General features: G+C 37.6%; 1 protein-coding gene across 1 annotated transcript in view; it reads right to left on the bottom strand.

The window, feature by feature from the left end:
- Nucleotides 1-7,645: 7,645 nt before the first annotated feature.
- Nucleotides 7,646-15,155, bottom strand: part of LOC144282141 (olfactory receptor 4M1) — a 34,480-nt gene continuing 26,970 nt past the window's right edge. The window contains exons 3-4 of the transcript XR_013350483.1: nt 8,380-8,470; nt 7,646-7,841 (exon numbers count right to left, since the gene is read on the bottom strand). The gene's annotated coding sequence lies outside the window, so the exon portion shown is untranslated. The remainder of the gene's footprint in view (nt 7,842-8,379; nt 8,471-15,155) is intronic.

Consider the following 15,155-nt stretch of genomic DNA (forward strand, 5'->3'; position numbering starts at 1 on the left):
AATGCTAAGTGTATGCAATTTATATTCTGTAATTGTTTTGTGCTTTTGATTCTTTTTTCCATTCTTCTGGTTTTCACTCACAGAACTTTATTTTCTTGTGTGATCACTGATGTCAGACTGTAAGCTTATTTTTTATCTGTAGAATAATTTAAGTCCTGGAATAATGGCAGCCTCTGCCATAGTGTATTTGTAGTTCCTTCTATCAGGAGGCATTACCTCTCTGGAATCAGAAACTGTGAATAAAATTATCAGCTAGCAGTGATTCAGACTACTCAATAGTATAAAATCAAACTCAAAAAATATATGTGATCCCACTTATAGTTCATAATTCTTTTTTCTCTTTATAGCCTTTTGGATGATGTTTTAAAAAAAATCTATTTCACTGTTAACCTGAGATGATATCTTTTGAGATCTCAGCTTGTTGTAAAGGATTTCCCTGTGTGAGCCCTGGACATTGTCACCTATCCATCTGTGTCCCTACCATCTGGTGGCCTTAACAACAGAAAAAAAAAATCTTCACAAAAACTGATTTCCATTCACCACTTATTTCTTGGGGATTCCAATTTCATTTGATTTCTAGATTCTCAGTATTCTAACTAACCAAAGTATTTCAAAAATGTTTACCCAACATGTGTATTTGATTTTAGTCACAGGTTCAGAAAAGGTCTCTAATGTGCCACCAGATGGAAATGGAATGAAGCTCTATCATTTCTGCATTATCAAGATGTGGCATTTCATACTGCCCAATCATGTAAATCACGACATCAGTTCAGCCTTGATATACTTTAATATATTTCATATTCAGTACTTATCTTTCTGTCCTAGTTTCTCAGTCTTTATGAGTGACTAAAGTTTATTCTGAGTTTCATCAAGTTCTCAGAAATAACATTACTAGAATTTTGTTTAATATTTAAAACAGTTGGTAGACTTTTAAACTAAATTAAATGCCAGTTTTTGCTGGATATAAAATCTGATATTTACACTTACTTATCTGAAGACTTTTTTTTTTTGAGAGGTTAAGTAATTTATTCCAGTGTCACAAAACCCTGAATTTCAAAGCTGAAATGCAAATGAGAAGCTATACAAACTGAAGTACCTTGTAAAATACTGAGAAGCAAGGATGCCAGAGTGTTCTTTGGGACTGCATTCAAACTGATGAGGGATTAAAAAAACTTAAGGACGGCAGAAATGGGCTAGGGAAAGAGGATGCCTATATTACGAGGGACCTAGAGGTTGGGGAGGAAAGTTGAAGAATAAATTGAGAATGTGTAAAAGAGTAAGGAAAGTGACAAATGGGCTACATGCTAGACAGAAAAAATGCCAGGCTAGCAATCACTCAGGTAATCAAATGCTTCAATTATTCACTGTTACTTTGGATTCCCTCTAATCCTCACGGTGGCCTAATAACAGCAATCTTTCAAATCAACACAAATCTCCTTAAAAATTGTCACTATTTCATTACAAGTGGTGGAGACCACACTTATATCACTTCCAGGGACTCAATGATGAGCTAGTGTCAGCATTCTCTTGTTCACTGTCATGCAGAGGCTGTTATACTGAAAGAATCTCAGGATTGCAAAGAGAGGAAGCTGCCCAGTGACTGATCTGTACCCCACATTTGAAATCTGGAGCCATGTGAAGACTTTTTTTGTATATATTTTAATTGAAGTTCAATTTGCCAACATATAGCATAACACCCAGTGCTCATCCCATCAAGTGCCCCCTTCAGTGCGCATCACCCATTCACCCAATCTGGCTGCTCACCTCCCCTTCCACTACCCCCTTGTTCGTTTATCAGAGTTAGGAGTCTCTCGTGTTCTGTTTCCCTCTCTGATGTTTCCCACTCATTTTCTCTCCTTTCCCCTTTAATCACTTTCAATATTTTTATATTCCCCAAATGAATGAGACCATATAACGTTTTTTCCTACTCAGATTGACTTACTTCACCCAGCATAATACCCTCCAGTTCCATCCACGATGAAGCAAATGGTGGGTATTTGTTGTTCCTAATGGCTGAGGAATATTCCATTGTATACATGGACCACAGCTTCTCTATCCATCATCTGTCGATGGACACCGAGGCTTCTTCCACAATTTGGCTTTTGTGGACATTGCCGCTATAAACATTGGGGTGCAGGGATCCCAGGGTTTCACTGCTTCTGTATCTTTAAGGTAAATCCCCAGCAGTGCAATTGCTGGGTGGTAGGGTAGTTTATTTTTAACTCCTTGAAGAACCTCCACACAGTTTTCCAGAGTGGCTACACCAGTTCACATTCCCACCAACAGTGCAAGAGGGTTCCCCTTTCTCCACATTCTCTCCAACATTTGTTTTTTCCATCTTGTTAATTTTCCCCATTCTCACTGGTGTGAGGTGGTATCTTATGGTGTGTTTTTTTAAAGATTTTATTTATTCATGAGACACACACACACAGAAAGAGAGAGAGATTGGGGGGCAGAGACACAGGCAGTGGGAGAAGGCTCCAAGCAGTGATCCCAATGTGGGACTTGATCCTCGGTCTCCACAATCATGCCCTGGGCCGAAGGTGGCGCTAAAACACTGAGGCACCCAGGGATCCCCTCTCATGGTGGTTTTATTTTTTATTTTTTATTTTATTTTATTATTTTTTCATGGTGGTTTTAATTTGTATTTTCGTGATGGCAAGTGATGCGGAGCATTTTCTCATGTGCTTGTTGACCATGTCTGTCTTCCTCTGTGAAGTTTCTGTTCATTTCTTTTGCCCATTTCATGATTAGATTGTTTGTTTCTTGGGTGTTGGGTTTAATAAATTCTTTATAGATCTTGGATACTAGCCCTTTATCTGATGTTTCATTTGCAAATATCTTCTCCCATTCTGTAGGTTGTCTTTTAGTTTTGTTGATTATTTCTTCTGCTGTGCAGAAACTTTTTATCTTAAGTCCCAAAAGTTCATTTTTTATTTGTTTCCCTTGCCTTCATAGATGTATCTTGCAAGAAGTTGCTGTGGCCAAGTTCAAAAAGGGTGTTGCCTGGGTTCTCCTCTAGGATTTTGATGGATACTTATCTCACATTTAGATCTTTCATCCATTTTGAGTTTATCTTGGTGTCTGGTATAAGAGAATGGTCCAGTTTCATTATTCTGCATGTGGCTGTCCAATTTTCCCAGCACCATTTATTGAAGAGATTGTCCTTTTCCAGTGGATAGTCTTTCCTGCTTTGTCAATTATTAGTTGACCATGAGTTGAGAGCTCATTTATGGGTTCTCTGTCTGTTCCATTGATCTATGTGTCTGTTTATGTGCCAGTAACACAGTGTCTTGATGATCACAGCTTTGTAGTACAACCTGATATCCAGCATTATGATGCCCCTGGCTCTAGTTATATTTTTCAATATTCCCCTAGCTATTCGGAGTCTTTTCTGATTCCACACAAATCTTAAGATGATTTGTTCCAACTCTCTGAAGAAAGTCCATGGTATTTTGATAAGGATTCCATTAAATGTGTAAATTCCCCTGGGTAGCATGACATTTTCACAATATTAATTCTTCCAATCTATGAGCATGGAATATTTTTCTATCTCATTGTGTCTTCCTCAATTTCTTTCAGAAGTGTTCTGTAGTTTTTAGGGTATAGATCCTTTACCTCATTGGTTAGGTTTAGTTCTAGGTATCTTATGCTTTTGGGTGCAATTGTAAATGGGATTGACTCCTTAATTTCTCTTTCTTCAGTCTCATTGTTAGTGTATAGAAATGCCACTGACTTCTGGGCATTAATTTTGTAACCTACCACACTGCTGAATTGCTGTAGGAGTTCTAGCAATCTTGGGGTGGAGTCTTTGGGTTTTCTATGTACAGTATCATGTCATCTGCAAAGAGGGAGAGTTTGACTTCTTTGCCAATTCGAAAGTCTTTTATTTCTTTTTGTTGCCTGATTGCTGAGGCTCAGACTTCTAGTACTATGTTGAATTGCTGTGGTGAGAGTGGACATCCCTGTCGTGTTCCTGATCTTAGGGGAACAGCTCCCAGTGCTTCTCCATTGAGAATGGTATTTGCTGTGGGCTTTTCGTAGATGGCTTTTAAGATGCTGAGGAATGTTCCCTTTATCCCTACACTCTGAAGAGTTTTGATCAGGAATGGATGCTGTATTTTGTCAAATACTTTCTCTGCATCTATTGAGAGATTCATATGGTTCTTGTTTTTTCTCTTGTTCATATCATCTATGACACTGATTGTTTTGCAGGTGTTGAACCAGCCTTGCATCTTGGGGATAAATCCCACTTGGTCAGGGTGAATAATCTTCTTAGGTACTATTGGATCTTATTGGCTAGTATCTTGTTGAGAATTTTTGCATCTATGTTCATCAGGGATATTGGTCTATAATTCTCCCTTTTGGTGAAAAGAATTTATCTTGTTTTGGAATTAAGGTGATGATGGCCTCATAAAACGAGTTTGGAAGTATTTGATCCCTCTCTATCTTTGGAACAGCTTTAGTAGAATAAGTATTGCTTCTTCTTTAAACGTTTGACAGAATTCCCCTGGGAAGCCATCTGGCCCTGGACTTTTGTGTCTTGGGAGGTGTTTGATGAACTGCTTCAATTTCCTCCCTGGTTACCAGCCTGTTCAGGTTTTCTATTTCTTCCTGTTCCAGTTTCGGTAGCTTGTGTTTCCCCAGAAATGTGTCCATTTCTTCTAGATTGCCTAATTTATTGGAGTGTAGCTCCCCATGTTATGTTTTTTTTCTTTTAAAGTTTTATTTATTTTTGATAGTCAGAGAGAGAGAGAGGCAGAGACATAGGCAGAGGGAGAAGCAGGCTCCATGCACCGGGAGCCCGACGTGGGATTCGATCCCCGGTCTCCAGGATCGCACCCTGGGCCAAAGGCAGGCGCTAAACTGCTGCGCCACCCAGGGATCCCCCCATGTTATGTTTTTAAAATCATTTGTAATTCCTTGGTATTGGTCGTGATCTCTCCTTTTTCATTCGTAATTTTATTAATTAGAGTTCTTTCTCTTTTGTTTTTAATAAGGTTGGCTAGTGGTTTATCTATCTTATTAATTCTTTCAAAGAACCAACTCCTGGTTTTCTTGATCCATTCTACAGTTCTGCTGGTCTCTCTTTCATTGAGTTCTCCTCAAATCTTTATTAACTCTCTTCTTCTGCTGGGTGTAGGTTTTATTTGCTTGTCTTTCTCCAGTTCCCTTAGGTGCAAGCTAGGCTTGTGTATTTGAGTTTTTTCCAGTTTTTTGAGGGATGCTTGAATTGTAATGTATTTCCCTCTCAGGACTGCTTTTGCTGTATCCCAAAGATTTTGAGCAGTTGTATCTTCATTTTCATTAGTTTCCATGAATCTTTTTAATTCCTCCCTAATTTCCTGGTTGACCCTTTCATCTTTTAGCAGGATGCTCTTTCACCTCCATGTGTTTGAGTTTCTTCCAAACTTCTTCTTGTGATTGAGTTCAAGGTTCAAAGCATTATGGTCTGAAAATATGCAGGGGACAATCCCAATCTTTTGGGGTCGGTTGAGACCCGATTTGTGACTCAGTATGTGGTCTATTCTGGAGAAAGTTCCATGTACACTTGAGAAGAATGTGTATTCAGTTCCGTTTGGGTGTAAAATTCTGTAAATATCTGTGAAATCCATCTGGTCCTGTGTATCATTTAAAGCTCTTGTTTTTTTTTTTTAGAGATGTTGTGCTTAAAAGATCTTTTATTTGCAGAAAGCACCGTGTTGTAGTCTCCCAGTATTAGTGTATTATTATCTAAGTATGACTCTACTTTTGTCATTAATTGATTGACATACTTTGCAGCTCCCACTAGGGGCATAAGTATTCATGATTGTTAGGTAGTCTTGTTGGATAGATCCTTTTAATATGATATAGTGTCCCTCTTCATCTCTTACTACAGTCTTTGGGATAAACTTTAATTTATCTGATATGAGGATGGCTACCCCTGCTTTCTTATGAGTACTATTTGAATGATAAATGGTTCTCCAACCTTTTATTTTCAGGCTGTAGGTGTCCTTAGGTCTAAAATGAGTCTTTTGTAGACAGCAAATAGGTGGGTCTTGCTTTTTTTTATCCAGTCTGAAACCCTGTGTTTTTGATGGGATCATTAAGACCATTTATGGTCAGAGTTACTATTGAAAGATATCAATTTAGTGTCATCATACTATGTATTCAGTCCCTGTTTTTGTGGATTGTTTCTTTGGACATTCTTTTTCTTTTACAAGGTCCCGCCTTAAAATTTCTTGCAGAGCTGGTTTGGTGGTCACATATTCTTTCAGTTTCTGCCTTTCTTGGAAGCTCTTTCTCTCTCCTTCTATTCTGAATGAGACCCTTGCTGGATAGAGTATTCTTGGCTGCAGGTTCTTCTCATTTAGGACCCTGAATATATCCTGTCAGCCCTTTCTGGACTGCCAGGTCTCTGTGGAGAGGTCTGCTCTTAATCTGTTATTTCTCTCCATATAAGTTAGGGATCTCTTGTGTCTCACTGCTTAAGGATTTTCTCTTTATCTCTGGAATTTGGAACTTTCGCTATTAAATATCGAGGTGTTTAATGGTTTTTATTGATTTTAGGGGGACTTCTCAATCTCCTGGATCTGAATGTCTGTTTCCCTCCCCAAATTAGGGAAGCTCTCAGCTATTATGTTTTCAATTTGCTTTCTGGTCCTCTGTCCCTCTTGGCATCCTCTGGAACCCCAATTAAATGTAGATTCTTTTTCCTTCTGAAGCTGTCATTTATTTCCTTTAACCTTTCCTCGTGGTCTTTTAATGGTTTCTCTTTTTTCTCTGCTTCCTTCCTTGCCATCAACTTGTCTTCTATGTCACACACTCGTTCTTCTACCTCATTAACACTGTCATTAGGACCTCCAGTTTGGATTGCATCTCATTTAATTGAATTTTAATTTCAGCCTGATTAGGTCTAAATGCTGCAGTCATGAAGTTTCTTGAATCCTTTGTGCTTTTTTCCAGAGCCACCAGTAGCTTTATGATTGTGCTTCTGAATTGGCTTTCTACATTGAATTGTAATCCCAATTCTGTAACTCTGTGTCAGAGAGGACTGTTTCTGATTCTTTCTTTTGTAGTGAGTTCTTCTTTCTAGTCATTTTGCTCACTGTGGAGTGGCTCTATGAGCAGGCTGAGTCAAGAATATCAACCACAACCTACGTAAATTTTACCTTAGATGATTCTGATGAAGTCAGAGACCAGAAATTGAAAACAAAGATCAGAACGAAATAAAAGGATCACTAAAGTGAAAAACAAATTTTAAAACAAAGTAGTAAAAAAAAAAGGCCAGGAATCCTAAAGAAGATGAGAAAAAACTAGAATGAAAAGAAAAAGAATAAAGAAAAGAAGAAAGAAGAAGAAGAAGAAGAAGAAGAAGAAGAAGAAGAAGAAGAAGAAGAAGGGGAAAAGGGGGGAGCCTCGGAGATGGTGGTGAAGAAGTTGTAATGGAGGGAGAATGTAGTCTACCTGAGGGGGTTCTAGAGGGTGATCCTCTTGTTTCTGAGTATATTAACTTCTGTATGTTAGAAGATGCTCCGTCCCAAATTTATATAAACCAGAAATACTTGTAGTGTGTTTCAAACAGTGGGATTGACAAACCAGATCTCCAGGAATGCAAAATTCCCCAGCAGGATGTACATGGGAGTGTGGAGATGCTGGTCCCAACACACAGCACCAATAATAGCTCCATTTCCCATGAGAGTCAGGATAGGTGATTGAGAACAACAACTTGAATCTCCTTGCTGCAGGGAAAACCCAGAAGAATGAATTCCCTTACTGACTCAGAAGAAGATCCTGATCCAGACATGTTCATTGAGGCTGTAAGCTGCGCTGCAATGGAGGCATCACCATGAGACCAAATCCTAACAACAAAGCAGAACAGACAAGGTCCTTATGATCTGACCTTTATCTACTTAGTTTACCTGTGCTCCTTTGAGTTCTATGCCCAATAAGCAAAGAATAGTTGCCCTTCCACCAAATGGCATGCTCTTCTCCCAACCTGAGGTATCTGTTGTTTTTTTCCTCCTTTCCTTCTCTCTTTCGCTTTTTGCCCATGTCTTCTGAATTCTTTCCTTTCTCTTTTTCCTTATTTTTACTTACTTTAAGGGGGGTGCTGGGTAACTTATATTCTATGGGGTCATAGTCATAACTGGACCCTTATTTTCAAAAAAGCATACAGTTACTTACTTGGAGTTGTGAAAAAGCTAGAAAAATTTAATGTTTTAGAAAACAGATTCATCTATACCTACAACAGTAACACCACAATTTTTCCAGGAATTGAAACTATTTGGATTTTGTCCTCCAGATCTTTCATCAAGAACAACAACATAAAATTAAAATTAGGATTATTTCTCTAGAGAGAAAAAAAAAGGATGAGGATATGATGTAATTTCTGCATACCTGAGAGCTCTGCCTGGGAGGAATGGGTCAGCTTTGTCCTTTCTTCTCAGTCTCAGACTCAGTCTCAAAAGTGTTGATTCCAGGACTTTTACTAAAAAACAAAACCCCTTTTGTACAATTAACTGCCCAGGGCCCACCAGAATCTTGTTAGGGGAGATGCCCAGAGAAGATGCATGTGAGATATTAGAAGGTTTTTTTTTTTTCCAATTTTTAATTTGGAAGAAAGGTTTCAAGTAACACCTGTATAAAATGTTTAAACTAGAAATGAAGTGCTGGAAGGAACTCTGTTCTTCAGGTTTTTTTGGTATGTATTTCCAGAGATCGATCCCTCGTGTATTAAAAAAAAAGTCACTCCTCACTTCAGTAGTCCTTTGGGCAGGCTAGTCTCTCAGGCCAGCATCTACCTTGGCCTTCTGCGCTTTGGTGCCTTCAGGGGAGTAACTAGGACAAATAAGTAGTTGTGTGAAACGACTATGTGGCTGTGTCTCCTGAACTCAAAGCTAATTATGAATTGTCCTTTATTCGGTAAACCAAAGTTCCTCTCAGGAAAGAAGATAGCCATATATACAGTCCCCAGAGAGATGTAGAAGAAAATTTCTGGCTGTGAGAAACTAAAACTAGACAATTTAAAGACTATAACATCTTTGTTCTTAATGCATGAAGTAAATCCATTTTGGCGTATTTTTGGTTTTCTTCACAATTTGTGGTCTAATTTAATTAGCTTTAAAAATTTAAAGGTATTTGAGAGAGAGAGAGCATAAGCAGGGAGTATGGGCACAGGGAGAGGGAGAAGCAGGCTCCCCACTGAGCTAGGATCCTGTCAGGGGCCTACAATCATGACCTGAGTCAAAGGCAGAGGCTCAGTCGGCTGAGCCCCCCGGGTACCCCTAACTGTATTAGCTTTGTACTGTTCTAGCATGATGAGTTCTCCTAAGATTCTTACAAATATTTCCAGCGTTCTTCTAAGCTTTAGTGTGTGCATGTATTTTTTTAGAGAAGTATTATTTTCTGGTGAGTATAAGGAGCCCATATAATCCATTACAAAAATATATCCTCTTATGTGTTTCCTGCATATTTGTTTAAGGTCTTACCATCTGAATGACTTTTTAGGGAATTTCTGGAGGCAGGCATAGTAAGACAGTAACAAAATGCCCATTCTTATTTTGCATTTTAGCAAAAAAAATATTTGAAATATAAAGCATTTATAGGTCATTATCATGTAATGTGGGGATCTTTGTGCATCAACGGTCAGTTTCAGGGAGCAGAACCACAATATGTATATGGCGATTGGGAATTGAGGTACAAAAAGTAGAGTGAACAGGAGCCAAGATGCATTTCACTAATAATAGTCCTGTCTAGGATCAGTTCTTTCTATCTTAATGCCATCTGTGGTAGGCACACCGCAGGTTGCCACCTATTGGCTTTTGTACTATCCCAAATGGAAATATGTTCCCATTGTAATTTGAAGAAAGATTCCAAATTTTGTGTACAACATGGCAGGGAGCTTTCTATTGTAATGAGAACGCTTTTATTAGGATCAAGTTTGCAAAGACCTCGTCCCTTCTATTTCACAAATTGGAAATTCACTGGAATCTAATATGCCTTAGTGGACAGTAATATTAGGCATATAGATTTGTTTTCTATGGTATTTAGACTCATTTTTTGCTGACACATTCCCTTTTTTGCCACTTGGGGGAAGCTACTGTTCTTTACCACTGGAGTTAACAGCCAGCAGGGATTTCTTCTCCATAACAGTTAAGGTCAGCATTTTTTTTTTTAACATCCATCCCTCCGAACCCTAACAAAGCAGAGAGAGGTAAGAATCTTAACTTATTTTTTAAAAGACTAGACATCAGTTTTCTTACTAACTTTTCCTGGTGAAGGTACTGAGAGCATCTTCCATCACAGCAACTGATTTAAACTTCTCTATGGTGTAACACCTTCATCCACCAGTACCACATAGATGTGACAACACACTGGTTAATGGATATGGAATTTTTTTTTGGAGAAAATATAACTACCCATAAATACATGTAATAATGAAAATTATAAATTCAATGGACTGGTTCAATAGTAGATGGGAGAGCACACAGGAGAATAAATTAACTAGCAACTACATCAGAAGACTGTATATTAATGCATTGTGAATAGACAAAAAAAGAAAAATGGAAGAAAAGTTAAATGTGGATGTCTAATAGTTTAATTGGCAATTGTGAAGAAAGGAAGAGTCCGGTGATATTTAAAGAGATAATACCTATAGATTTAGTCAAACACAAAAATATGTAACCTCAAAGAGGAAGCCCAACACATTCTAACAGTATAAAATTAAAAATTTGCACCATGCAAATTATAAACAATGGAAACTAAGGACAAAAATAGGGGCTCAGGGGCTCCTGTGTGGCTCAGTTTGTTAAGTGTTGGACTCCTGGCTTCAGCTCAGGTCATGATCTGGGTCCTGGCGGGAAGCCCCATGGCAGGCTCCAAGCTCATCAGGGGGTCTGCTTGAGATTCTCTCAGCGACTCCCTCCGCCCCTACCCCTGCTCACAGGTATGTGTGTATGTGTATGTTCTTTCTCTGTCTAAAATAAATGAATAAATCTTCAAAAACCAATAATAGCTGAGAAGGAAGAAGAGAAAAATAGATCACCTTTCCAGAAACAACATTAAGCAGAAAGTGGATTTCTGAGCAGTTATGGTGAAAACCAGATGGCAAGGAATTACATCTTGAATGTTGTGGGAACGGGAGGGAAACTGCCTTCTAGGATTGTAGCAGCAGGAACAATACCTGTGAAGAATATTTATCTCATGATAAATAGAAGCATGTGGAGAAGATGGAAAATATGCCCTTCTTAACTGTGATAACAGGCAAATTTTGTCTTTTCCTTCTTTAGGCATAATTGCTTAAAAAATCTATCTCTAGGAATTCTTTTATAGATGAGGTGTGCTAAGCCCTGCGTGTGACCCCTGAGTGGTCTGTTTCTTCTGTCTGAGTGAGGCATTGGCTTTTGAGCACAACACCTCATTTCATTACATATTGAAGTAGGCAACATGAGGGTCTCCAAAGCTGTTCATGGCTGAAACCCTCAGAAAAACATACTCAGCCCTGTCAACCAGCTGCGTCATGTGGCGAGAAGGATTTTGCAGATGGGATTAGGATTAAGGAGTAGGGGGTGTCCTCAGTTCTCCAGATAGGCCCCTGCCTGCGTGAAGTGACATGGGGTGGTATGAGAAGGATTTCACTCAGCCTTGCTGTCTTGGAAGGTGGAAGAAGGGAGCTGCAGGCCAGGAAAAGTGGGAACCCTTTATTATTTTCAGGCGTAATGCAGAGTGGTTTGACAAGTCTCCATGTTAGGCTGTGATCACCACCAGAGTAGCTACCATCTGTCACCATACAGCGCTGTCACAGAGCATTGAAGATATTTCCTATGCTGCGCCTTCTATTCCCCTGACTTATTCATTCCACAACTGGAAGCCTGTGTCTCCTCCTCCCCTTCACGCATTTTGCCCATCTCCCTATTTCCCTCCTATGTCTCAGCCATCAGTTTGTTCTCTGTATTTATATATCTGATTCTTTTTGTTTATTCATTTGTTTTGCCTTGGAGATTCCACATATGAATGAAATCATATGGTATGTGTCCTTCTCAGTCTGACTTATTTTTCTTAGCATAATGCTCTCTAGGTCCATCTATGTTGTTGCAAATGGCAATATCTTGTTCTTTTTATGATTAATATTCCATTATACACATACACACACATTATATATACATGAATACATACCACATCTTCCTTATCCATTAGTCCAATGGACACTTAGGTTGCTTCCATTTCTTGGCTATTGCAAATAATGCTCCAATAAACTAGAGTGCATTATCTTTTTGATTGGTGTCTTTGTTCTTTTGGGAGTCAATACCCAGTAGCTCTGTTTTCCACTTATCCTAAAGATGTAACTCTTTGTGTCCCATCTTAAGATGAAGAGTATTTCCTATAAGGCTCCCCATCTAGGGAAGATTCTGGGTCTTAGCTTCTTTCTGCAAAACCTCTGAAATGCATCCCAAAATTCGCCACAATTGGGAACACTCTCAGAGGAGAAGAAGGTTTGGTGTTTTAGTGTTTATCTCTCTGGGTTCTGAATCACCAAAAACCACTGCTGTTGTTCTTTTCTATCTTCTTATATTTCGATACATTTTATCAAATTTCTTTAATCTTTGGGAAGTAAGTCTAAACAATTTAGTTTTCCGTTACTAGTAATTAAGGCAATTCCGGTCATTTCTACTTCTAAAAAAACTTAATTTGTCCATTTCTCTTTGCTTTTACTGCTTTCACATTAATCCATGTTTTAAAATGTCTTATCTCTTAAAAACACTGAATCTATCCATTTATGGCCTATTTCCATTGCCAATATATCCTAGTGTAACTATTATTGGTTCTTTTCTGGAAGGCAGCCATTTACCTGGTCTCCCATTTTCCCCTATCTGATCCTTCTAGAGTGATATTCTAAAAACATTTATGAAATAATTTCAGTTACTTTAAAGAAATTCTTTCAAATTTTTTCCACTCTTTTTAGAATAAAGCCAAAACTCCTTCCCATGACCTACAGGACTCTGTAGATTCTGACTTTTGGCTACCTGTTCAAACTCCTCTCATACTCCTCCCTTGTTCACTGTATTACAGTCACCGTGCTATCTAAATCTGGCACCTCTTACTTGCTCTTTATCACATTGCTTTATTTGTTTATGGTAGTTATCAAAATCTACAATTATTTTGTACCTTGTCTTCCATATTAGAATGCTTACTCTGTGAAGGATAGTCTCTTCTAGCCTGTTTAGAATCATAATCACTCCATTTGCTCTAACGTGGATGGAACTGGAGGGTATTATGCTGAGTGAAATAAGTCAATCGGAGGACAAACATTATATGGTCTCATTCATTTGCGGAATATAAATAATAGTGAAAGGGAATAGAAGGGAAGGGAGAAGAAATGGGTAGGAAGTATCAGAAAGGGAGACAGAACATGGAAGACTCCTAACTCTGGGAAACGACCTAGGGGTGGTGGAAGGGGAGGAGGTTGGGGGTTGAGGGTGAATGGGTGACGGGCACTGAGGGGGGCACTTGACGGGATGAGCACTGGGTGCTATTCTGTATGTTGGCAAATTGAACACCAATAAAAAATAAATTTATTATTAAAAAAAGGAAAACAAAATATTCAAGCGAAGAAGCCAAAGGAAAAAAAAGAATCATAATCACTTCAGTTATTAGCACAATGCTTAGCATATATTTGCAACTCAAAATACTTGTTGAATGAAAATACATATTCTTTTTTTTTTTTAGGAGTTTTTACATGTTAAGTGTGTCCATATTTGCTTTTCACCTATGGCTGGATTTGTTAACTATAGCTAAAAGTTCTCCGTGTATCTGTAAATGATAAAATATTTTGTCCTCCTTGTATGAGTACTAAATATTTTCTTATTCCCAGAAGAAGTCCATATATCAGCTTTTCAAGTTTCTTCAATTTAATGGAGCTGTAATTCTAGTAGGTTAAAAAGAATAATAAGTGCTTTCATAAATTTTAAACAAGAGAAAGAATCTCTGGGGAAGAAAGAAATGGAATTTCTAGTAATTTAAATCTGATAGCCTTTGAAGAGGAAAGAAATGAACAACTTCTAACAGAAACTGCTAGCTTAGGATCATTTGTATGCAAGAATCCAAGTTCAGGTATTCAGAATGATTCTTTGAACAAATCAGATTGGTTTGGCTAGTTTGGTTTAAAAGAGCTGTGTTTGTCTTCATCATTTTATAACAGATTAGGATATAACACAGATGTGCATTTTGTTTTTTGTGAGGCCACTTTGTTTTCACATAGAGAAACTGCTTAATCTGAATTGAATATACTTCATCTACTCATTTCCCTGATCAGATGAGCTAGCATTACTTTTACATGTCTAGCATTCTTAAAAATGTAAAATTATGTGTTCAACCAAATTGAATTTTATTTCTAATAAATGTTTTTGTTATCAATAGTAATTGTGTTTCTCTGGAATGTTATCTAATACATAATTTGCAATATTCTTTGTTAACTTTAAGACTTTGGACTGACACTAAAGCAATAATTAATGAAAAATCTTTGGATACCTAGACAACACTTAATAAAATAGGACAACAACAACAATCAACAACATTGATTATGAAGCACAATTTTAATTTGCTTCCTCTTTTTATATATCGTCAAATAGTTGCCAGCTAACAGTTTGATAGGGCATTTGGCTACCTTTAGACTATGTTAAGGCATCTTTATTTTCACCCTTTAAGAAATATAAAAAGGGATGTGTGTGACTATAGGCATTTATAAAATATATATGTATTGCTGATCTGTTGAGCTGCTTGTTTGCAAAGATATTGTCAAGTATCGACTCTTATTTTTCTCTAGGCTGGTGAGGAAATAGACTTCAGTTACTGACTTATTCTTTTTGGGTTGATAGAACAAAAGTATCATAGATTGGGTGGCATATAAACATATTTATTTCTCACAGTTTTGAATGATGGGAAGATAGCTGTAATAAAAAATGGCTAAATTGTGTTATTATTATTTTTTTTAACCATGGTAGAAAAGGTAATCCCAAAGGTTAATGCTGTACTGCCCTTTAGGACATTAACCAGTTCACATATCACTTAGAAAGTTTATTTCGATGTTTTTTTTTATATTCTATATGAAACCACATTTAAAAAAAGAATTCTTTTATGTTTTTAAAAGATTTTATTTATTTATTTGAGAGACAGAG

The sequence above is a fragment of the Canis aureus genome, chromosome 13 (assembly GCF_053574225.1).
Source record: "Canis aureus isolate CA01 chromosome 13, VMU_Caureus_v.1.0, whole genome shotgun sequence".
In the NCBI taxonomy this organism is placed as follows: domain Eukaryota; kingdom Metazoa; phylum Chordata; class Mammalia; order Carnivora; family Canidae; genus Canis; species Canis aureus.